Consider the following 23,904-nt stretch of genomic DNA (forward strand, 5'->3'; position numbering starts at 1 on the left):
AACAACAATGTGCTAGGTCCTGAACTAAGTGCTTTGCAAATATTATCTCATTTGAACCTGACTAGGATCCTGGGAAGTAGATGCTATTATCCCCATTTTATAGTTGAGGAAACTGTGAAAGACAGAGGTTAAGTGACTTGCCCAGTGGCACACAGTTAACAAATGTCTGATGCAGAATTTGAACTCAGGTCCTCATGACTCTAGGTTCAACCTTCAATCCACTGTGCCACCCAATTATCTCTTTCTTGAAAGAAAGAAGATTTTCGTCCCAGATGGTAAGAAGTGGCTAGCATAACATCTTTGCCAGTGGCTGAAAATTGAGAAATTATTGATCTAAGAGTATAACATTCTTTGGGGGGAGAATCTTCCTAATTTCTAGTATTATCTCAGTTTCACTCTCTGAAGTCTCCCAGTCGCTGAGTGAAGTGGATTCTTTATTTAGTCCTCCAAGAATGTCCTTCCGTTATACTTTTGACCTTTTATCTCAAATTTTTGAACATGCCCATATTAGCTTCTCTGCACCTTGTCCTCCTGTCGGGGACAGTCGCCAGGGGACTCTTCATTAGCCTTCTCCAAAACCACAAAGCCTGCAGATTTAGCTGATGTTTGCCGGAGTCGGCATTCCTGCCTTAATGAAATTACATGCTCCCCTCAACCAAGGATGTCGGGATCTCAGTGCCATGGGATTTCGGAGCCTGGGCTGGATTTCATATCAAGCATCCGGGGCCAAAGAGACTCATGCTTGTTTCCAAGGTATTTTTATTTCACCCTTTTCTGAGCAACACAAAATCCAAAGTCATTGGCCCATTAGTGCTGAATAAGAAACAAATTCTGATGGCTGAAGCTATAGTCACCATTAATATGGATCTTCTATGACAATTCCAAAGGACTGATCGATTCTGAGTGTAGATTGTAGAATATTTTTTTCACTTTATTTTTCTTGCTTTCTTCCTACAATATGGCTAATGTAAAAATAAGTTTTACATGACTTCTATATACAGAATTATGTTTTGCATGACTATATATGTATAATGGATATCAAAATACTTTTCAATGGGTGGGAGATGGGTGTAATGAGAGAATTTGGAAATGAATTTTTTATTTTAAAAATAAAATAATATGGATCTTACAGGCCAGTTTAGGGTGAAATAGAATAGAGTAAATAAAACATTTTAAGATATGGATTGAAAAATATGTCATTATCCACATTCCAAAGAAATCAAAGAAAAAAAGAAAATGACCTATTTATACAAAAACATTTATAGTACCTTTTTGTTGTTGCTTAGATGTGTCAACTTCATGACCCCACTTGTGATTTTCTTGGCAGATACTGGAGTAGGTTGACATTTCCTTCTCCAATTCATTTTACAGATGAGGAAACCAAGGCAAACAGGGTAAAGTGAGTTGCCCAGAGTCAGGCAGCTAAAGAATATCTGAGGCCATATTTGAACTCTGGAAGATGAGTCTTCTTGACTGCAGACCTATCTCTCTATGCACTATGGCACTACCTAGATGTTCCACCTTTTTTGGTAGTTGTACCAAAGAACTGGAAACTAAGGGGAAGCTCATCCATTGGAGAATGACTAAAGTGATGGTTTAGGAATTATGGATTGCTTTTATGCCATAAAAATGATGAAAGTGGCAGTTTCAATGAAACCTACTAAGCCTTGATGACACAGTAGATAGAATGCCAAGTCTGAAGTCAGATTCATCTTCATGAGGTCAAATCAGTCCTCAGACACTCCCTAGCTGCATGACCCTGAGCAAGTTATTTTACTCTGTTTTGCCTCAGTTTCCTCATCTGTAAAATGAGTTGGAGAAGGGATGGCAATCTACTCTTGTAGTTTTGTCAAGAAAACTCCAAAAGGAACCACAAATAGTCCGACGTGATTGAACAACAACAACAATGAAGAAATAGATCTGCAGATTGGTGGAGAAGGTAGAAGCACAATGCAAGTGGTCACCAAGAAGAAGAGCCTGAAATTAAAAATCTATTGTGAGCAATTCCCTAACTAAGCAAATGAGAACTATCTTTCCCTATAAAATTGTTCAACCAATTAATCAATAATTGCATGTATTATGTATTTACTATATTATCAAATGCTATATCAGGTGCAAGGGACTCCAAGACAAATGAAACATTCACTTCCTGCAGAGGAGAACAAAAGCAGAAAGGGCAGGGAAAGATTAAAGGGGGGCAGGTGAGAGAAGGAGTCTAATCTGGATGAAATTTTAAAGAACATAAAGAGAAAATGTGAGAGAAAGTTGGAACCAGTCTGAGGTTGTCTGAGAAAAGACTCACTATTGCAGGATCTGCTAAAAACCCAATTTAGCTACCTCTCTCCCACTACAAGAACCTTCAGAAAGACGTGGGCCTGAGTCTATTTAAACTAACACACACACACACACACACACACACACACACACACACACACACACCAGATTAAGAATCTAGGATGATAGACAGGTCAACATTGCCATACAGGACCTTAGTTGGAGAGGCAGTGGAAACAATATTGAACTCGGAGCCATCAGCCCTGAGTTCAAATTTCAGCTTTCCTCCTATCTGTCTCAATTTGAACAAATCACTCATTTTTCTGTACTTCAGTTTCTTCATCTGTAAGATCAAGAGTTGGACATTCTGAATGACCTGTCATCTTCCCTTCCAGTATAATCACCGATGGAAGTAACCACCACCAAAGAGGAAAGCGATGGTGTTTTTTACCTATGGTATGTAACTACCACATTTGTGCCTAAACATGCATCATTCTGGGGTTTCTATAACTAAAGAGAAGACAATGGTGTGACTTACCTATAGGATATAACTATCACATGTGTGCCTAATCATGTAGTATGATCATTCCTGGGGTTCTGCTATCAAAGAGAAGGCAATGATATGACTTACCCATGGTATATTACTACCATAGTTGTGCCTAACCATGCAGTATGATCACTCATGGTTTTCTACTACCAAAGAAAAGGCAATGGTGTGACTTACCTATGGAATGTAGCTACCACATTTGTGCCTAACCATACAGTGTGATCACTTATGGGCATCCACCACCAAGGAGAAGCTAATGGTGAGAAAATCTGAGTAGCTGTCTGAGAAAAAACTCACTATCACAGTATCTGCTAAAAACCCGATTTAGCTCCCTTTCTCCCACCACAAGAACCTTCAAAAAGACGTGGGCCTATGTCTATTTAAACTAACACACACACACACACACACACACACACACACACACACACACACCCCACATTCACCAGACTGAGAATCTGGAATGATAGACAAGCCAACATGCTACACGGGCCCTTAGCTGAAGAAGCATTATGATTCAGCAGAGAGAATCTTAAATTTGGAGCCTTAGGACCTGAGTTCAGATTCCAGCTTTCCCACACACTGTGTGACCTTGAGCAAATCACTTCATTCCTCTGGACTTCAGTTTCTTCATATGAAAAATTAAGAGTTATACTGAAGGACCTCTGATCTCCCAACCAGTATAACCATCTATGGGGTATGACTTCCAAAGGTGTGATCACTTATGGGCTTCTGTCAGCCAGGAGAAGGTAATTGTGTGACTGTCTATTGGATGTGACACCACAGATGTGCCTAATCATTCAGTGTGATCCCTCATGGGCTTCTAGCACCTATGTGGTGTGATCACCCAAGCAGTAATCACAAGACAGTTAATTGATAGAGTGATAGACTTGGAGTCAATAAGACATGAGCTAGCAAGAACCAGCAAGACAACAGTCCAACTTCTTTATTTTTTGAGGAGGAAACTGAGGTCCTGAGACATAAAACGATTTCCCTAAATCATACAGCTGTTAAATGTATGAGGCAGGATTCACACTCAGGGCTTCCTAACCCTCAATTCACTACTCTGCTGCTTCACTGCAATCTCAGTTCACAGATAAAGAAACCAAGTTCTATAGGGGGTGAGTTGTCCAGGAATGGTGTCAAATGCAAACAGAAACAAGAAGCATTTAAGGATTCCTTCAGAAACACACAATAATTGTTTGATTGTTTGATCATTTTCAATCCCATTTGGGGATTTGAGGCAGATTGGAACTCAGATCTTCTTGGCTCCAGGCCCAGCTCTATCCTCTGTGTCACCAGTTCCCTCTGTGAGGATTTTAGACATAGATCTGGAAGGGACCTTCTAGGTTCCTTACCATAGGTAAGTCATATCATTGTCTTCTCTTTGATAGTAGAAACCACCAGAGTGGTTTGCCATTTCCTTCTTCAGTTCATTTTACAGATAAGGAAACTGAGACAAATAAGGTTAAATGACTTACCAGGATCACACAGCTAGTAAATATCTGAGGCTGGATTTGAACTCAGAAAGACAACTGGAGGCTACTGCTACACCTACCTGCCCACTTGGAAAACTTCAAATTACCATTACTCGTGTTTTATTGTATTTGTATTTCTTATGTTTAATATTTCTCTATTTTGTTTTAATTTGGTTCAGTTAGAATTGTCACAGGCATCATATCTGACATCTCTGATCTACAGCTGTTTCCAATATACCACACCAAATCTGCCTCAACTATTTCTCAGTTGTTGACTGGCTCACCTCACCTCCTATTCCACTCCAACCTCTTCTTTTCTTACCTTTTTTTTTTAATCTTCCTCTGGGTTCACACATCCTAGAAGAGGCTCTTAGGATAGCATACTTTAGAGTTAGTAATGCCTGGTCACTAATCCAAGGAACCCTGAGAACAGCATCTGGGCTTGGCGAGGGCAAAGGAGACCCAAGAGATTGCCAAGGGATGATTTTCCACCTCATCTGGCTGGAGTTTAGCATCACAGTTCCAGGCAAAAGCTGGGAAGAGATTAAGGAGTTTGGGGAGGTAAGGTGCCAAGGGTAATAATTAATACTAATGATTACTTTTATTGGAATTAATAATTCATAAATTACCCAGTGCCTGGCAGAACTAAAGGAGGCCACACATCATCATAATAAGCAATAATTAAACCAAAGCAAGTCAACCAAAAAAGCACATGGAGACACTGTAGAGCAGAAGGGAAGGAGAGAGGCTTGGAAGGATGGAGGAAGAATTAAACTAGGAACCAGATGACCCTGGGCAAGTCACATGTGTGATACAATGAAAAGAGAATACTAGTTCTTCTATCTGAGGACCTGGATTCAAATCCTATTTTAAACACTATCTTAAATAAATTACATACCTGGACCTAAGTAAGTTTCTGTAAAATGATGAGACCAAACTAGAAGGTCCCTTCCAGATCTATGTCTAAAATCCTCACAGAGGCAACTGGTGACATAGAGGACAAAGCACTGGACCTGGAGCCAAGAAGAGCTGAGTTCCATTCCAGTCACAGATACTAACAGTGTGACTCTGGTTAAGTCATATAGTTTCAGTTTATTATGAAATCAGTGGTGGATTGAGCATACAATGGAGTCAGGAAGAGTTCAAATCCAGTCTGAACCCAACCTTCCTCTCTGGGCTTTTTGACTTGAACCCCCTTCATAAACTTTCCTGAATAGCCAAACTAACCTATACATGCTATTCTTTAGGCATTCCATTTCATTTCTCCAGTCTCTATGTCTTTGAATGGAAAGGCAACAAACATTTATTAAGCAAACATAAACACACACCAAAAACTGCCTGCAACCCATGAGCACTTCACAAGTATTATCTCATTTGATCTTTGCAACGACTCTGGAAGGTAGGTGCTGTCATTCTCTCTATTTTACAATTGAGAAAACTAAGACAAACTAAGGTATTTGTCCAGGGTCACACAGCCAAAAAATGTCTAAGGCTGAATTTGAAGTCACATTTTTCCTCTCTCCAGCACTAGTACTCTATCTGCTGTGTCCATCTAACTAGTTTCTGGGCTAACTAGTTCCTAGAATGTACCCCTTTCCTCATTTCTTTCCCTTAGAAACTCTTCCTTCCTTACCTTAAAATTTTAGCAGAATTATAAACTTTGAGAGGTTTAAGGACTCTCAGAGACCTCCAAAGTTTTACCCAAACTAGAAAGGAATCCCCAACTTAAGGCTGTCTCCTCTATTAAGCCCTTCCTGACTCTCCCCTCTAAAATGCCAAAGACTCCTCACCCCCATAATAAAAATTACATTGAATTTATTTTGCATATATTTTTCACTTATGTGTATACATTTTGCATACTCCATAATATAAGTGCCTTGAAGTCAGATACTTTAAAGTTGTTGTTTTTAAATGTGCTTAGCAGTGTCTGACAAATAACAAGTCCTTATTAATTAACTGATTAATTGATTGATTCTCAGATCCATAGAAAGGACCAGGGAATTGCCTAGGAAGTGCCTGGGGTCTTGTAAGCAACAAACCTAGCATCCTTTTGGGAATGACACAATCACAAAAAGGAACAAAACCAAATCTGAATTCAGGGTTGTGTTAGGAGAAGGAGCAAAAGAAAAGGAAATTCAAAATCAAAGTTTAGCCACCATAAATTGAACCAAAATCCAAGAATTCCTGCACAGTATGGATGTCTAGTCTTTTCCAACACATCCAGGACAAACAGGGTCTGTCTCCTCCCATCCAAGAATATGGAGGAGGGCTGAGTTTGTCCTAAGAACTCATCTAGCAACTGAAACTGAAGATATAAGTAAACAGAAGGAAATGCCAAGCACAATGATATGGACTGAAAGAAGTTCAAGAGATAAAACTAAAACAGAGAGCATCTCTACTGCAAATCCTGGTAGCACCTCATAGAAATGAATGGGCTTAGCTACAGATTTGTATAAAAGTAATGAAATCAGAAATAAAAATTTTATTTTAAATTAAATGAGAAAAGGAGATAATTGTAAAGTGCATAGCATAGTGCCTGTTATGTAATAAGAGCTGAAAAAATGTTAAATAACATTATTATCATAGGATGAAAAGGAAAATTAATGGCTTAAAAGAGAAGGTGGTAGCCTTATTCAATAAATAGACTCTCTGAAAATTAAAATGAGCCAAGCAGAAATTATTAACTCCATGAGACAACAAGAAATATTAAAACAAAGCAAAAGGTTGGGGAAAAAGCAGAAGAAAATGTCAGATACATGCTATCAAAATCAATTGACTTTGTAATTAAGGGAAAATAATATAAAATGAAATCTATGGCTAAAAGAAACTTGGCTACCATATTTTAAGAAATCATAAAGACCATCCAGCTTTATTAGAACCTGGGGGCAAAGTGAAAATAAAAGTATCTACTAGTAATCTAATTAAAGAAACAGTAATATGAGAACTCTCAGGAATGTCATCGCCAAAATCCAGAGCTTCCTGGTCAAAGAAAGAATATTACAAGAAGACTGAAATAAAGAGTTCAGATATAAAACCATCAATCAGGATCACACAAGACTTGTCAGTCCCCAATATAAAGGAGAGGAAGTCTTGGAATATAATTGTTTCTAAAAGAGCAGAAGTTAGAAAAGAGTATATTTCAGACATGGAGGACCACTTGTGCAAAGGGGATTATTGTGAAACATTGTATAAGGGCGACAACTATAGTTATGTGGAAAGTTAAATGACATGAGACAATTTAAGAGATGCTACCAGACCATGTATAATCAGTGTCCAGTTAGTCAAATATAAACTTCAAACATTATAAGAATAGGAAGAGGAGGGAGATTTATCTTTATAGCAATCAGAGGATGCTTCTGGAAGTTTCTTGGTTGTGTGACCTGGGTAAGCTACTTCACATCTGAGGGGCCTCCCCATTCAACTAAGTGGCAGAGCAAGTATAGTTCTGCATTGGTGGAGGAGGTTTCCTCATTGGAACTTCCTCATATGAAAACAAAAGTTTAATTACAAAAGTTGAAAAAAAATGCTGTTAAGTACTCTAACCACTGACTGGTTTCAGACTTTTTAGGTTTCTAGAACTGAAAGACTGAAAAAAAAAATTAGCCAAAAATCTTTGCTCATCAGGATCAGTGACTGAGAAATGCTAATTAGCCTGGGAATGTTCTAGAATCTACAGAACTGGATTTGAATTTCAGTTTCGTAACTTCTTCCCTGAGTGGACTTGAGTAATCTCGTTTCCTATCTGTAAAATGGAGTTAGATCCTATAATCAACAGGAGTTCAAATCCAGCCTTGAAGTACAGGCAGGATTCAGAAAAGTGGAAAAGGTATCCCAGGCAGAGCAAATGATATGAACAAAGGGGCTGAAGTAGGGTTGTTCAGAGAGACTTGGGGACAAAGCATTGGGATAGTAAGTAGATCACCCTAACTGAAGAAAGGGAATAATTGAAGATAAATTAGAAGTAACCTGGGGTAGGCTGAGTAGATAGAGACTTATAGTGCCAGCCTATGCTAGTTTCAAGATGTTGTGGGACTGGGGCAGCTAGGTGGCTCAGTGAATAGAGCACCAATCCTGGAGTCAGAAGGACCTGAGTTCAAATTCAAACTCAGACATTTAATACTTAGCTATGTAACCTGGGGCAAGTCACTTACCCCATTGCCTTGCCAAAAAACAAAAAAGCTATATAGACCCCTTCTCAGAAAGTTTTTAAATAATTGAAATATTTGTTCAACCTTTGATAAGAGATTAGTGAGAATAAAATTGCATTTTTTTGCCATCCAAGTTCATAGATTCCCTAAAATCTATCCATGAATCCCTTGGGGGATCTGTGAACCTCAAGTTAACAATAGCTAGGTCCATTTACAGATGAGAAAACTGGTCAGGAGAATTAATGGTTTAAAACAGAAAGTGGTAAACTTTAGCCAAGAAATGAACTTTCTGAAAATTAAAAAGAGCCTAGGAGAAATCAATAAGCCTAGTATACCTAACCTTAACCTGGGAAGAGAAGGACAGGTAAGGACACTCTGGGGATGATGGAGTTGAAGTTTCTCTAGGTCTGCAAATGTTGGAAGCCTCTGTCCATTCCCTTATGCCAGAGATCCCTAAAAACACAGCCTCCTTGAGCTTGAAAGGGTAAGGTTCAAAAGCTCATAGACATAGCCATGGAATGTTTGTCCTTCATTTTCTTGTTTTGTTTTGTTTGCAAAGCAATGAGGTTAAGTGACTTGTCCAAGATCACACAGCTAGGTAATTATTAAGTGTCTGAGGCCAGATTTGAACTCAGGTCCTCCTGACTCCAGGGCTGGTGCTCTATCCTCTGTGCCACCTAGCTGCCCCTGTCCTTCATTTTCGAAGAAGATCATCAGGGAGGTGAACATAATTTGGATTTGATTGAGGGGATGCTGTACTAAGTCACCAGCCTCACTTTTCCCCTCCAGAGTCATCTGGATCCAGTGGCCAGATATGAATCCAGCATGACTGTAGATGGCCCTAGATGTGAGGCAAATAGGGTTAAGTGACTTGCCCAAGGTCACACAACTAGTAAGTGGCAGGTGTCTGAGGCTGGATTCGAATTCCCCTTGGTTATAGGATCCAACTCCTTTTTACAGAAAGTAAATAGAGACTCAAAGTATCTTACTCAAGACCACTCAGGGAAGAAGTTACAAAACTGAAATTCAAACCCAGTTCTACAGATTCTAGAACATTCCCAATCTAATGATCCTGATGTGAGCAAAGATTTTTGACTGATTTTTTTTTCAGTCTTTCAGTTCTAGAAACCTAGAAAGCCTGAAACCAGTCAGTGGTTAGAGTATTTAACAGCATTTTTTTTAACTTTTGGAATTAAACTTTTGTTTTCATATAGGGAAGTTCCAATGAGGAAAACCCCTCCACCAGTGCAGACCTACACCTGCTCTGCCACTTAGTTGACTAGGGAGACCCCTCAAATGTGAAGTAACTTACCCAGGTCACACAACCAGCATATGCCAGAGGCAAAATTTGAACCCAGGACTTCCTGTTTCCCCAAGGTTTGGTCTCTATTCATTATGCCACGTTGTCTCTCATTGCTTTGAGGAAAACATGCTATCATTTTCACCACACATGCTGACTGCCCCCCCCACCATGATCTTCACCCATCTGAATGTCTTGGCCTGAACCTATTTCCTATTTAGTGACTGTTAAATAGGAAACACTGACATTGCATGAGTCAATCCTACAAGGAAGAGCCATTCGAAGCCTTCTGCCTCCTATCCATCTCTGCCAGAGCAAAAGCATGCAACCAGTAGATTTCTCAACACCTCTACAAGCCCAGTTCTTGATGGTGACTGCTGAGAAGTGAACATCTGAAAGCCTCAGTAGGATAAGAGAAAATTGAGTTTTTTAATCCCAGGACTTTAAAACTCCTTCCCAGGGCATGTTGGTTTCTCTTAGAACTTCTTTCTGGGGAGGGACAATGGGGATTTCCAAAACGGGAGGCTGATCAAAGTTGGCCCTCACATCACACACACACACACACACACACACACACACACACATACATGTGACTGTCTCAGTTCTCAGCCTGTGACCCCAATTTTAAACCACACTTTGCCACTCAGTTGCAAAACAACCTATATCACAAGAAAGCTCTGGTTTGCCTACTAACCAAATTCCTTTACCCTTGGAAATAAAAGGGCTCTTTAACCTCACCCAGTACGTTAACAAGCTAAATTACAGCTAGCCCTAGTCCCTTGGGTCCTTCATTTATGATTTATGCAAGTCATGGGGTTCTGGAGTAGTATTTGGGGAGGTCAAAGTCTTTAGACTTTGTCTTCCACGTTTGTTTTCCATTGTAGACAGTCATGGTACCCTTTTCTCTTCATCACCACCCCTCCAAATTCCACTGTAAATCATTTACCAAAAGTACCTTTTATTTCTCTCTCTCTCTATTATCTTATTTCTTCTGAGGTCTTCCACTTCTTCTCCTGCTGTGATGCCCCTTCATTGACCCCAAGGTTGGGTGGTCTAGCTGGATCCTGTGGAGATCCAGTTCTGTATTTGTTCTGTATAAGCTCCCCCATCTGCAGCTTAATTTCCAGACTCATTTCCTTCAGGATCTGGAAGCCCCTTCCCCTCTTACTGACTCAGCACTTGTTGGTCACACACACACACACACACACACACACACACACACACACACACAAACACACATGAACCCTCCTTCCTACTTTCTATTCCGTAGTAGAAGTAGTTGTCCTTTGTTATCAAAGAAGACCATGACAAAGGCAAGTGATATCACGACTTGTTCAGATTGATTTAAAGTAAGGGGTGGTGTGCAAAGATACCATTCTCACTATCTCATGTGAGTCCAGTGACCTTACATAGTTAAATCAGGATGCTTGATGATCAGTGGAGACACCTTGATCTTTTAGAGTCAGATCTTATCAAATCACCCAGATTATTCATTTTTTGATAACAAACCTTTGATAGTACAGTAAAACTAACCTGTCTTTCACTGTGACTAGGACTCAGAGTTTAGAGAGTTACCTGGGACCCTAAATGGTCAAGTGACCTTCCCAGGGTCACACAGCCAACAAGTGTGATGGCTGGGGAGGGTCAGTATTTTCTACCTTTTTGGTGATAATAAAGATTTTTGTCCTTCATTCTCAAAGAAGATTCTGTCATCAGGGAGGTGATGCCATGACAAGCACCTGAATTAGATTTGAGTGAGGGAGTGCTAAATCACCAAATCTCATTTTCTCCTCCAGAGTCATCTAGGTCCAGTGTTAAGATATGGATCAGGACAACTGGATATGGCCCTGGATGTGAGGCACTCAGGGTTACATGACTTGCCCGATGTTACACAGCTAATATCTGAGACTGGATCCGAACTCTTTCTTTTTTTTTTTTGAAGCCTATGGGGTTGTGGCTTGCCTAAAGTCATGCAGCCAGTGCTCTATTCACTGTGCCACCTAACTGCTAGATAAAAAGCTGTGCCTGAAGCAGCTAGGTGGCCTAGCAGATAGAGTACTGGCCCTGGAATCAGAAGGACCTGAGTTCAAATCCAGTCTCAGACACTTAATACTCAGCTGTATCAATCTCTATCACTCACCCCTATATGACCTGGGCAGATTATTTAACTTCTCTGGGCCTTTCTCTCCTTCCTCTGTAAAATGAGAGGCTGACCTAAATAACCTCTAAGGTCCCTTTGATCATAAAGATAATACTCTTGCACATTAGAATGGGGTAGTTAGGTGGTGCAGTGGATAGAGTACTGACCTTAGAGTCAGGAGGACAAGAGTTCAAATCCAGCAAACATCATCATGTTAGCAGGACACTTTATACTTTTCAAAGATATTCTGCTTATATTATCTCACTTTATCCTCACCCCAGGGAGGTAAAGAAGGGATTACCACCCTCATTTGAGAGATGAAGAAACTGAAGCCCAGAAAAGAGATGTGACTTGCCTACCCTAAAGTCACATGATGAGGTAGTCTCAAAACCCCAAATGATTTGTACTCAATAATAACAAGGGTTAATATTTATATAATGTTTTAAGTTTTGCCAAGTATTTTATATACATCATCTCATTTGAGCCTCACAATAGCATTTCAGGATTATTAACCCCATTTTACAGAGGAAACTAAGGGCCAAAGAGGTCAAGTGCTGTCACAAAACTAGTAAGTGTCAAAGAAAGGATTCAAACCTACATGTCTTGACTCCTGGGACAGTGTTCTCTCCATTATACCATACTCCGTCCCCAACATTAACAACAGCAAAATTCCCTTATTCTAGAGGAGTAAAACCTAAAAAGGGCCTAGTATTCCATTCTTCCTTGTCTTATAGACAGAAGTAATTTCGCCTAACCACCAACCTCTGCATAGCCCAATTAAAAGCATAATGTTTACAGTAGAACAATTTTTTCTTTATTTTTCATGAAAAATAAGTAAATGACAAGAAAATAATCTACTAATAAAATCTTTAAAAACTCCTTCCAAGTTGTGCCCCAGAGAGACAACAACCCAGGACCTGTACCTTTTCCCATTCTTTTAGAATCTCAGTCAAAAGGCACCTGAGAGACCAAATATCTTGGTGCATGCATCCTATCTATGTATGACTGGCAGAGGCTTTTCAATCTAACCCCTGCAGCAATTATCCAGGAGAGTAAATTCTGTGGAAAAAGGACTAGCCATCCCTACTCCCTAACACTGGCCACCACCAACCTAACTGAAATAGCAAAGCATCCTGAAGGAGAGTCAGAAGGTAGCATGTGCCAGCTAAGTTAAACCACTTTTACTCCCTTAACCATTTTAGAGAATTATCTGGGAACACCTAGAGATTAAGAGAATTGCCAGATCAGTCAAGATGTGGCAGGAATGAAACTTGACTCCAAAGGTTTTTCTGATTCCAAGATAAGTTCTCTATCCACCAAGTTACACTGCCTTATTCATCATGTTCCACTGTTCCTTTTAAAATATGGCACCTAGAACCAAACATAAAATCTCGAACATAATCTAAGTAGAGTACAGAGAGACTACTATCACTCTCATTCTGGACTCTTTGCAACTCTAGTCTAATTAAACAATAATCTAATCCACAATCCAAGATCCCATAAGCTTCATTTAGCTACCACTTCACCTTCTTTATTCATGTTGTGGTTTTGGTCAACTAAACTCATCAGGATCTCCTTCATATTAGCGATTGTAAAACCAGGTGTCCCTAATCCTTCATTTGTCCAGGACAGAGCTCAAACAGGTTCAAAATGTGAGTCTGCAAGCTCTACAACTTCCATGTGCTGTGCCCACTAAGGCAAGAAAGAAGGCTGAGACATTCTAAAAGATTTTCAACATCAAAAGATAAAAGAGGGGAAATTTTTAAAAGATGCTTTCTAATTGTACCTGAGTTAACAAAATATTTCAACCAAACAAAATTGATATTATGGTGCTTGGAGCAACTGGTTGGTGAAATGGATAGAATATCAAGCCTGGAGTCATCTTCCTGAGTTCAAGTTCAGCCTCAGACACTTACTAACTGTGTGATCATGGATCACTTCACCCTGTTTGTCTCAATTTCTTTATCTGTAAAATGAGTTGGAACAGCAAATGGAAAACTAGTCCAGTATCTTTGCCAAGAAAATTTCAAATTGGGTCACAAAGAGTCAGACATGACCAAACAACAAAAGCAAAAAACAAAAACAAAAAACCTCAAGAATAAAATTATTTCGGTTTTTAATCTCAGCTTTGCTTTACTACCTGTGTGACCTTGTGTCTCATTTATTTCATTTGAAAAATGACAATATTAAACTAGCTAATCTTTTACGTTCCTCCATGTTTTAAATTCTATGACTAAGTTATATTGCACAGAATATTGCATCTTCCTCTATCATTTTGCTCTCAATCCCAGCTACATGCAGACTTTACATTGGGAAGAATATTTGATACAAACATACTCATCTCTCTCTCTCTCTCTCTCTCTCTCTCTCTCTCTCTCTCTCTCCCCCCCCCCCTTCAAATGAAGGCAAGGAGAGGGAAAGAACTGAATAAATTATGATATGTAAATGTAACACAATGTTATTGCATTGTATATTTCATATAATTGAATATTATTGTGCTACCAAAAACAGAGGAATATGAGGAATTCAGAAAACTTATACGAATTGATGCAGAGTGAAGTGAATAAAACCAGAAGAACAATATCCTGTATAATGTTGTAAATTAAAACATTACTAAAAGACAATTAAAGTCTGATGATTAAATGCAGTAAAAAAAAATCTTGGATTCTGAGAATTAATATGATGGTGAAACTGAGCTCAGTAGAGAGGTGGGGGACTACAGATATAGAGTGAGAGATACACTATTGTGATGTAGGTTGCTTTTGCTTAAATGTTTTTCTCTTTTACCAAAGAATGGTTTATTTTGGGATGAGAGGAGGATTTAAGGAGAAATGACGATGATGTAAAAATAAAAGACAAAAATAAAACTTTTTTGAAAACAAGACAAAGAGACCTAGCCTTCCATACTCTCACAACCTTTATTTGCTATGGTGGAAGAGAAGCAGAGGATGTGGGAGCCTTGTCATCAAGCCACACCCCTCTCCTCCACTTCCCCCTTCACTCACTCCCATTGCAGCTCCCCACTCTTTCTTTCTCAGGCCAGTTTGTCCTGACTCACCCCTAACAGACTGTATTGAGTCTTTGAGTTAAAAATATGAGCAGTCCTCTTAAGAGGAAAGAGTCTAGGCTCCTCAGCCCCCATTGTCCAACTAGAGAAACCCTTTGATGGTGATGATGATTCATCCTTCGTAATCGAAGAGGACCATGTTGTTACATACATGATGATATGACTTATAGATTATGTTTATTATAGTGAGGGGAATTTTGTGCAAAGACATACTTTTTCACTGCCTCTTGCAGAATTATATCACCTCTTAACCCCATTTGATAGGAAATGGGACTATTGGTGATATCTGGATGCTATGGGAGTCCTTGGACTTATGGATGTGGTTTCCATTCCATACCCAGGAGGCACCACAGCATTCCAACAATACCAGTGTTAGTTTGGTGATTTTCGGTGACAACTTTGCAACCTCACAGTATAGGTAACCTGTCTCTAACTGTCAGTAAAGTAATTGAGTTGTTCTCAGTTCTGCAACTATACTCCACCCTAGAAGTGGAGAGGGAACCTGAGAAAGAGCTATCTATCCAAGGAAGGTAGCAGTCAGACAAATTATTCACTCTAGAACCAGAAAGGTAGTGACAAAAAAAATAACTAAACAGTACTTTTTCAAGGCCCTGTAATTGGAATGAGTACAATTTAAATCCTTTAAAGATATCCAAGCTTAGATCAGAGGACTGAAATAAACTTCTCATGAACCTTTCCTTAGGTAGGCATCTGTGCCTGCCCCTTTCTGACAAGAATCTCTCTGTGGACCTGGATACTACTCTATACAATGAAGTTAGAATTAGAGTCAGGAAGAAATAGGGTCAAATCTCACCCTTGGATATTCGTTTCAATATGACCCTAGAGAAGTCACTTATACCTTTCAACACTTCTGTGTTCTAATCTCCAAAAGGAAGAGGTTATACTTTGTAGCCACTAAAGCCCAGTTCAGTGTGTGATCTATGATCCTTCTAGGTTGGACATTTTTAAGTCTCTTCAACTCTCTAACCCTTCTAAAAATTCAGGCAAATGATTTATTAGCCAACTATTGACATCACCATTTTTTAAATAATGGGATTCTTCCACCAAAGATTTTCTGTAATACTTCATAGTGTTGGAGAACATTGGGTTTCCAAGAATATGCCTTTGGATACAAGGTCTTGTAGACCCTTGTCAGAACAGGAAAATCTTAGAGTACAGGAGGAACAATGGATGAACAATGTTATCCAAGGACCAATTTAGTTAAATGGGGAGAGGCTCATCTCTAGAATATTAACCTTCAAAGGATGAATTTTAAGATTACAGAAACTCACCAAACTATCTGCTGAGGGGCAAAGGAGATCCTAATATCACTTCAATGGAGGGAGAACCTAAGCAGAGGAAATCACATCATTTTTAAATATTGTAGGGCAATAGAAAGATGGGGGGGCAGTCAGTTGGGTTAGTGGCTAGAGCACTGATCCTGGCGTCAGGAAGAACAGAATTCAAATGTGACCTCAGACATTACAAGCTATGTAACCCTAGACAAGTCACTTAAGCCCCTTTTTGCCAAGAAGGCAACTAGGTGACTTAAATGGACAAAGTGCTGGGTCAGGACTCAGAAAATTGTTGTGTTCAGTCATTTCAGTTGTTTATAACTGTATCTGATCCTATTGGGGATTTTCTTGAGAAAGATACTACAGTAATTTGCTATTTCCTTCTCTAGATCATTTTTATAGGTGAGAAAACTGAAGCAAACAAAGTTTATATGACTTGCCCAGTGTCACACTGTTAGTATCTGAGGCCAGATGTGAAATCAAGAAGATGAATCAGGAACACCTAAATTCAAATCCAGCCTCAGACATTTACTAGCTATGTGACCCTGGGAGAGTCATTTAATCTCTGATTGCCTTAATTCACTGGAGAAGAAAATGGCAACCCACTCCAGAATTCTTGCCAAGAAAACTCTATATGAGGTCAGAAAGAGTCTGATACAACTGAACAGCTGATCAATAGCAAAGAAAAAAAGCACAAAATCTGGAGGAAAAAAAAACCTGTATGTGGAAAGTTTGGGATGCTTCTCAGGGACTCATTTCCCTAATTGTTAAAAGAAAGAAAGAAAGAAAGAAAGAAAGAAAGAAAGAAAGAAAGAAAGAAAGAAAGAAAGAAAGAAAAGGAAGGAAGGAAGGAAGGAAGGAAGGAAGGAAGGAAGGAAGGAAGGAAGGAAGGAAGGAAGGAAGGAAGGAAGAAAGAAAGAAAGAAAGAAAGAAAGAAAGAAAGAAAGAAAGAAAGAAAGAAAGAAAGAAAGAAAGAAAGAAAGAAAGAAAGAAAGAAAGAAAGAAAGTGTTTGGAGTAGATGACATCTAAGTTTCCTTCGGGTTCAAATCTATATTCCTATTGAAGACTAATGATTTCTAGTTTTGTCAGAGATGTAGAAAACCACTCACTGTGATTCAAACCAGAGGCACCTGCAAATGATAAGCATTATGTTTAATGGTGCAGTAGAACGCTAGCCATTCACTGGGACAGCCAAGAGATGGGGGGACTGGGAGTCAGGAAGGTTTATCTCCCTGAGTTCAGATCTGGTCTTAAACACTTTTTTAGCTGGGTGACCCCAGGCAAGTTATTTAATCCAGTTTGCCTCAGTTTCCTCATCTGTAAAATAAACTGAAGAAGGAAATGGCGAACTACTCCAGTATTTTTGCCAAGAAAATCCAAAATAGGGACACAAAGAATCAGATATGACTGAAAAAGGACTGAACAGCAAATATATTGTATTCTAGGTAACAAGGTTAGTTAGGAACAGACTTCTAGAATCAAACAACTAAGTGTAGTGCTGGGACTGGAGTTAAGGACACCAAAGTTCTAATCCTGTCTCTGATATGTACTAGCTGTGTGACCCTGGGCAAGTCACTTAAACTCTGTCTGCTTCAGTTTCCTCACCTGTAAAATTAGCTGGAGAAGGAAATGTGAAACTATCTAAGTAACTTTGCCAATAAAACCCCTAAAATGGAGTGCAGTGGCTAGAATACCAGCCCTGGAGTCAGGAGAACCTGAGTTCAAATGTGACCTCAGACATTTAATATTTAGTTATGTGACCATGGGCAAGCCACTGAACTCCATTGCCTTGGAAAAAACAAAAAACAAAAAAAAAGAAAAAAGAAAACACTAAATGGATTCTCTAAGAGTCAGGCAGGACTGAAAAAAAGATTGAACTGAATGGAAAGAACACTGAATTTGGAGGGGAAAATCTGGATTTGAATCCTGGCTTTGTCATTTTCTACTTGTATTGTGATCTCTAGGTCTCAGTTTCCCCACCTGTCAAAATAAAGGGAACTGGGATTGGTGTAATAAAGACCTGTATTCAAATCCCATCTCCCACATTTATTAGATGTGTGATCCTGTGCCCCTTCTCCAGTTTCTTTGTCTGTAAAATGAGAAAGTTGGATGTGATGGCCTCCAACCCAATACCAATGTCTAAAGAGGCTTTTTAGGTTGGGGATATTTCCTAACTCTCAGACTCTGCCTCCCAAGCCAATGACTCTCAGGTTTCTGATCCTGTTTCCCTTGCTAATACCTTGTGCTTTGGGGCAAGTCCCGTCTCTCTGTGCCTCAGTTTACCGCTCTATAAAATGAGAAAGTGAGACTTAAATGATCACTCGGGGTCTTTCCAGCTCTGACATTCTCTGTACTCAGAGCCTGGGAGTCTGGGACTGGAGTCGGGCTTATCCCCTCCCCTTCCCCAGCTGCCCCCTTCTCCAGCCTGTTTCTTCCTTCCCCTCCAGCTCCGCCTCTCCCCGCCAGCTCCCAGACTTCCCCCTCCCCAGAGGACACCCCCACCCCGCCCTGTGCAAATAAGCCACTTGATGGCTCCAGTTTTTTTCTCCCCCCCACCCCCCATTCTGTTCTTTTCCAATTTGCTTGCTCACTTTCTTGCCTCGCTTTATTTTTAGAGGCAGGAGGGCCCACTTGCACAAAGAATGATTTAAGTTAATTATAGGCCCCGTAACTGAATTACATCTCTTTGCATGGGCTGGGATGCCAGGGAGGCAGGAGCTGTGCGGAGGAAGCCAGCCGCGCACGCACGCACACTCACACACACTCACACACACTCACACGCGGGGCCCTCACACGCTGGCCTGCTGGGCCGGGGGCCGGGCTCCAGCCTCCGGACCCCCGAGGCCCTCCCTCCCATCCCTGCTGCCCAGCAGCCTGGCACTCACTGGCACATGGTTGCGGATCGCGCCACCAGCTCTTCTTGAATTTCCCCCTCCTGACTTCTCCTCTGCTGTCCTCACTTCGCCTCTGGCTCTGATCACCCAGACCTAATACGATTCTGGGGAGCTCTGGCCCTCACCCAAAGCCCAGAACTGGCAGCTCACTGCCCAGGCTTGCCATATTAATAAGGATTCTATTTCCACAGCCCTTTCCTGGGGGCGCTCAGGTTTACTTAGTAAAGCTGAGGGAAGGAAGGCTGCCTTAAATTTTATTTAATCCAGTCCACTACTCCCTTCCCTTGCACTTACCCCCACCCCCTAGACTGAATAGGGATAGGGACTGGTCTGTCATTTCATTAGTATAGCCCCAGGTCAGGAAACTCTACCAGTGTGGGTCATCATCGAGAATTGTGCAGAGTAATAAGGGATCAGGAGACTTGTCCGCAGCAGGCACCGGTGGGACTTGAACCCAGACTTTTCTGGTTTTGAGATTGGGCATTCTTCCTAGCCCAGGCCACAGATGATGGAACTATGGTTTTCCAGTTTCAGAGATTTAGAGTTGAAAAGCCCTTGGGGGTCATCCAGTCTCATCTCAGCCTTGGAAAGTGAGGGAGGTTAAGAGACTTATCTAGGGTCATGCAGATAATAAATAACAAAGGTAAAATTTGGTTCTTTTGATTCCAAATTCAGCAATTGTGTATAACATACTATCAGAGAGGCAATTTTCTCATAATCTCTCAATTAGTGACATAAACTTAGAGCTGAATGGAATCTTACAGTCTTTCATGAATCCAGCTCTACCAAGTTCACACAGTGCTTTAGCAGCAAGGCTGGAATTTAGCCTAAGGCATCAGACATTTTTGTTGTTATGTTGTTCAGTCCAGTCTGAATCTTCCTGACCCGATTTGGAGTTTTCTTTTTTTGCAAGGAAATGAGATTAAGTGACATTTCCAAGGTCACAAAGGTAATTATTGTGTCTGAGGCTGGATTTGAACTCAGGTCTTCCTGATTCTGGGCTACTCTATCCACTACACCACTTACATGCCCCCTCATTTGGGGTTTTCTTGGCAAAGATGCTGGAATGGTTTGCCACTTCCTTCTCCAAATCTTATAAATGAGAAAACTGAGGCAAACAGGGTTAAGTAATTTGCCCAGCTTCACACAGATAGGAAGTGTCTGATGCCAGATTTGAACTCAGGGATATGAGTCTTACTGCTTTTAGGTCCTGTGCTTTGTCTGTTTTGTCATCAGCTGCCCCATTAGACACTAGAACCAGTATTTTTTCAACTATACCAAGTACTTCTTGGTTTTTTCCATTAAACCACTAAACTACATTACTGTTCTTTTTTAAATTGTTGTTTTAATTGCCTATCCTGAAGGGACACACAGAGGTCTGAATCTTCTCTCCAACCAGGAAAGGAGAACTCAACCTCATTTTAGGATCAAGAAGGTTAAACCTTGAACAGAGCTCTAATCAAACAATCAATGAATATTATTGAGCCTTAACTGCAGGCCCACCACTTAACTAGCTACTTAGTGAGGAGGAGGGGAGGATCCAGGGAAAAGTAGACACCCTCCCTTCCCCCAAAGTTCTTAATTACAGTCTAGTTGGAGAGACTGCTGACTAGTGTTGAGCTGTGTGGTGGTGATTACATATTTGTAAATGTGCAAGGAAGAGATCTCTTGGAACTGAAGTGGTCAAGGAAAGGCTTGATGGAGAAGGTAGGATTTGAGAATTTTGTTTGTCCTTCATTCTCGAAGACCATGGCATCGGGACGACAAGCACATGGATTAGATTTGAGTGAGGGGAGCTGTGCTAAGTCAACAGTCTCACTTTCTCCTCCAGAACCATCTGGGTCCAGTGGCCAGATATGAATCAGGACGGCTGGAGATGGCCCTGGACTCCAGGTAGTCAGGTTTAAGTGACTTACCCAGGGTCACACAGCTAAGTGGCAAGTGTATGAGACCAAGTTTGAACTCAGGTCTTCCTAAATACAAAGCCAGGGCTTTATCCACTGCATCACCTAGCTGCTCCCAGGGAGAGCAGAACAGACAAAGGAATAAAAGGTATATGTATGACACTTGTCAAGAACTATAAGGAATCAGGGTTTGAGAGGAGCAAAGGGCAGGCCATGCAGGAGGAGCCGGGTCATGAAGACTTTGAAAATTGAGAAGAAAAATTTCATCTTCATTCAAAAGGCAAGGGTTCCTGAACAGGGTAGGGAAATGAAGAAGATTTGGAAGAAGATTCCAGGCAGGAAAGAGATACAGTGGATAGAATGTCAGGCCTGGAGTCAGAAAGACTCATCTTCCTGAGTTCAAATTGGCCTCTGATCCTGGGCAAGTAACTTAGCTCTGTTTGCCTCAGTTTTCTCATCTGTAAAATGAGCTGGAGAAGGAAATGAGAAATCACTCCAGTATCTTTGACAAGAAAAGCCTGAAATACATAATCCTGAGCAAGTCACTTACCCCTATTTGCCTCTTTCTCTCAGTTTCCTCATCTATAAAATGAGTGGAGAAGGGAATGGCAAACCATTCTAGTATCTTTAACAAGAAAAACTCAAAATGTGAGACCCTGGACAACTCACTTACCCCTGTTTGCCTCAGTTTCCTCATCTGTAAAATGAATTGGAGAAGGAAATGGCAAACCATTCTAGTACCTTTGACAAGAAAAACCCCAGGGGTGGCTAGGTGGCACAGTGGATAGAGCACTGTCCTTGAAGTCAGGAGTACCTGAGTTCAAATCTGGCCTCAGACACTTAATAAGAAATTCCAGGCACAGGGACTAGCTAGGAGAATGCCAATGTTGCTATTACAGCATCCTCACAAAGCCCATCTGGAAGTGGTTAGGGAGAAAGGAAGGGTTAAATAGGCTTTGAAAAGCCCTGGCCCTATTGAATAGGTGGAGCATTATGTGTGCAGCTCACAAGCTAATAAAATGATATTCATCTTCTTGATGAAGCCCTTAGGGCTGCTGCATAGCCCATTTGATAGAAGATAAAAACCACAATTAAAAGTCCTCATCTCTGAGTGCAGACCCAGGAAGCTAACTAGCACAGGAGGCTCAGGTCCTGCTGATTGTTAGCCCCTCCCTTTAGTCCTTGACCTTCCATCTCCCAAAACCCCCCCAGTGACCTTTGTGGCAGGACAGGCCTTGTGCCTGCACCCAGGCTCCTTCTCTGGATGTTCCTTTTGGAAATTCTAACATCTGTTGTAAACAGGGTTTAAAGTGAGCTAGCTACCACACACTATGGAACCTCAGACAAATCATTTAACTTCTCATCTGTAAAATAAGGAGATTGGCATGATTACTGAAGACATATGATAAAGTCACCTCCTGACAGAAGGTAACAGACTAAGAGTGCAAAATGAACCATATGTTTTAGAATTGCCCAATACAGGAATGGGTTATTTGGCTCCATATGCTTTGTTTGGTTTTGGGGTTAGGTTTTTTTGGGGGGGAGGGGAGTTGCTGTTCTTTTCGTTTTCCTTTGAGAGGGAGAAAAAAATTCATTTTAATTTAAATAATTAATTTTTTCAATGAAGGATGGACATGGCAGCTAACACCCATTCCAGCTCTACCATTCAAGAAGATATTCAAGAATGGACTTCCAAAGGAATGCGGGCTGTTGTCATTGTTCAGTCATTTCGGACTCTTTGGGACCCCATTTGGAGTTTTCTTGGCAAAGATACTGGAGTGAATTGACATTTCCTATTCCAGCTCATTTCACAGATAAGGAAACCAAGGCAATTAAGGTTAAGGAACTTGCCAGAACCACACAGCTAGGAAATGTATGAGGCCAGATTTGAACTCAGGAATAAGAGTCTTTCTGACTCCAATCCCAATCTGATTCCACCCACCCTAGAGGGAGTCTAGAAAGCCCTGGACCTTCTCATATCCCAGAACCTCACATTTGCCTTTATTCCAGAATAGGCTTTGTCCTGAACCCAGTCTAGTAAAACTTTAAGTTTATCAATGAGTTCACAAAGTCCACATGGAAAAATGGAAGAACATTTTACTGGGAAAGGGACATAGTGATAACCATGGGGGAGAGGAGTGGGGGACAAGGGAGGGAAAGAAAGAATCACAAAGTGGAAAAAAAAATTATTATTTACCAGTGCAGCAATCAAAAACTCAGGAAACAAAGACCTCTGTCACTATTTTCCACTTAATCCAAGGTCTCAGCCCCATGGATCTAAGCTCAGCCTTATTTACATTGGTAATAACTTTGCAGAAGGCTGAGGCTGGAAAGGACAATGAGCCTTGGGGCCCTGGACCTCTGGCCTTAGAATTTCTAGCAGGAGGCCACCTGGTTCTGGGTTCCTGCCTTTGTCAAAAGGCTATGGAGGGGTGGCTAGGTGGCACAGTGGATAGAGCACCAGCCCTGGAGTCAGGAGTACCTGAGTTCAAATGTGACCTCAGATCCTTAATAATTACCTAGCTGTGTGGCCTTGGGCAAGCCACTTAACCCCACTGCCTTGCAAAAACTAAAAAAACAAAAACAAAAGGCCATGGAGAATGTGCATCTCCAGACTATATGGCTGTGGGAAGGGAGGAACAGGGGATATCGCTGCAGAATTGTAGTGCCCTTATTCCTTAGGTCTGAGATCAACTGTCATCAGAGCAAGGAGCCTGGAAAACAGTCAGCCCCACATAAGCCTTCAAGCCCTAGAGACTAAAGAACTGGTGTCCCAGGCCTTTCCCTTCCTTTCTCTCCTTCCAAATGTTTGTGTTTCCATAAAGGGGTTATGGGTCAAGCTCCCACAGGACAAACAGT

At 40.8% G+C, this 23,904-nt stretch overlaps 1 long non-coding RNA gene across 1 annotated transcript in view; it reads right to left on the reverse strand.

Annotated features, from left to right (window-relative positions):
• LOC141502152 (uncharacterized) overlaps positions 1-19,218 on the reverse strand; it is a 62,443-nt gene extending 43,225 nt beyond the window's left edge. Inside the window, exon 1 of the long non-coding RNA XR_012472429.1 lies at positions 19,133-19,218. This is a non-coding gene — a long non-coding RNA (uncharacterized LOC141502152). The remainder of the gene's footprint in view (positions 1-19,132) is intronic.
• Between the last annotated feature and the right edge of the window lie 4,686 nt (positions 19,219-23,904).

The sequence above is a fragment of the Macrotis lagotis genome, chromosome X (genome assembly GCF_037893015.1).
Source record: "Macrotis lagotis isolate mMagLag1 chromosome X, bilby.v1.9.chrom.fasta, whole genome shotgun sequence".
NCBI classification, from domain to species: domain Eukaryota; kingdom Metazoa; phylum Chordata; class Mammalia; order Peramelemorphia; family Peramelidae; genus Macrotis; species Macrotis lagotis.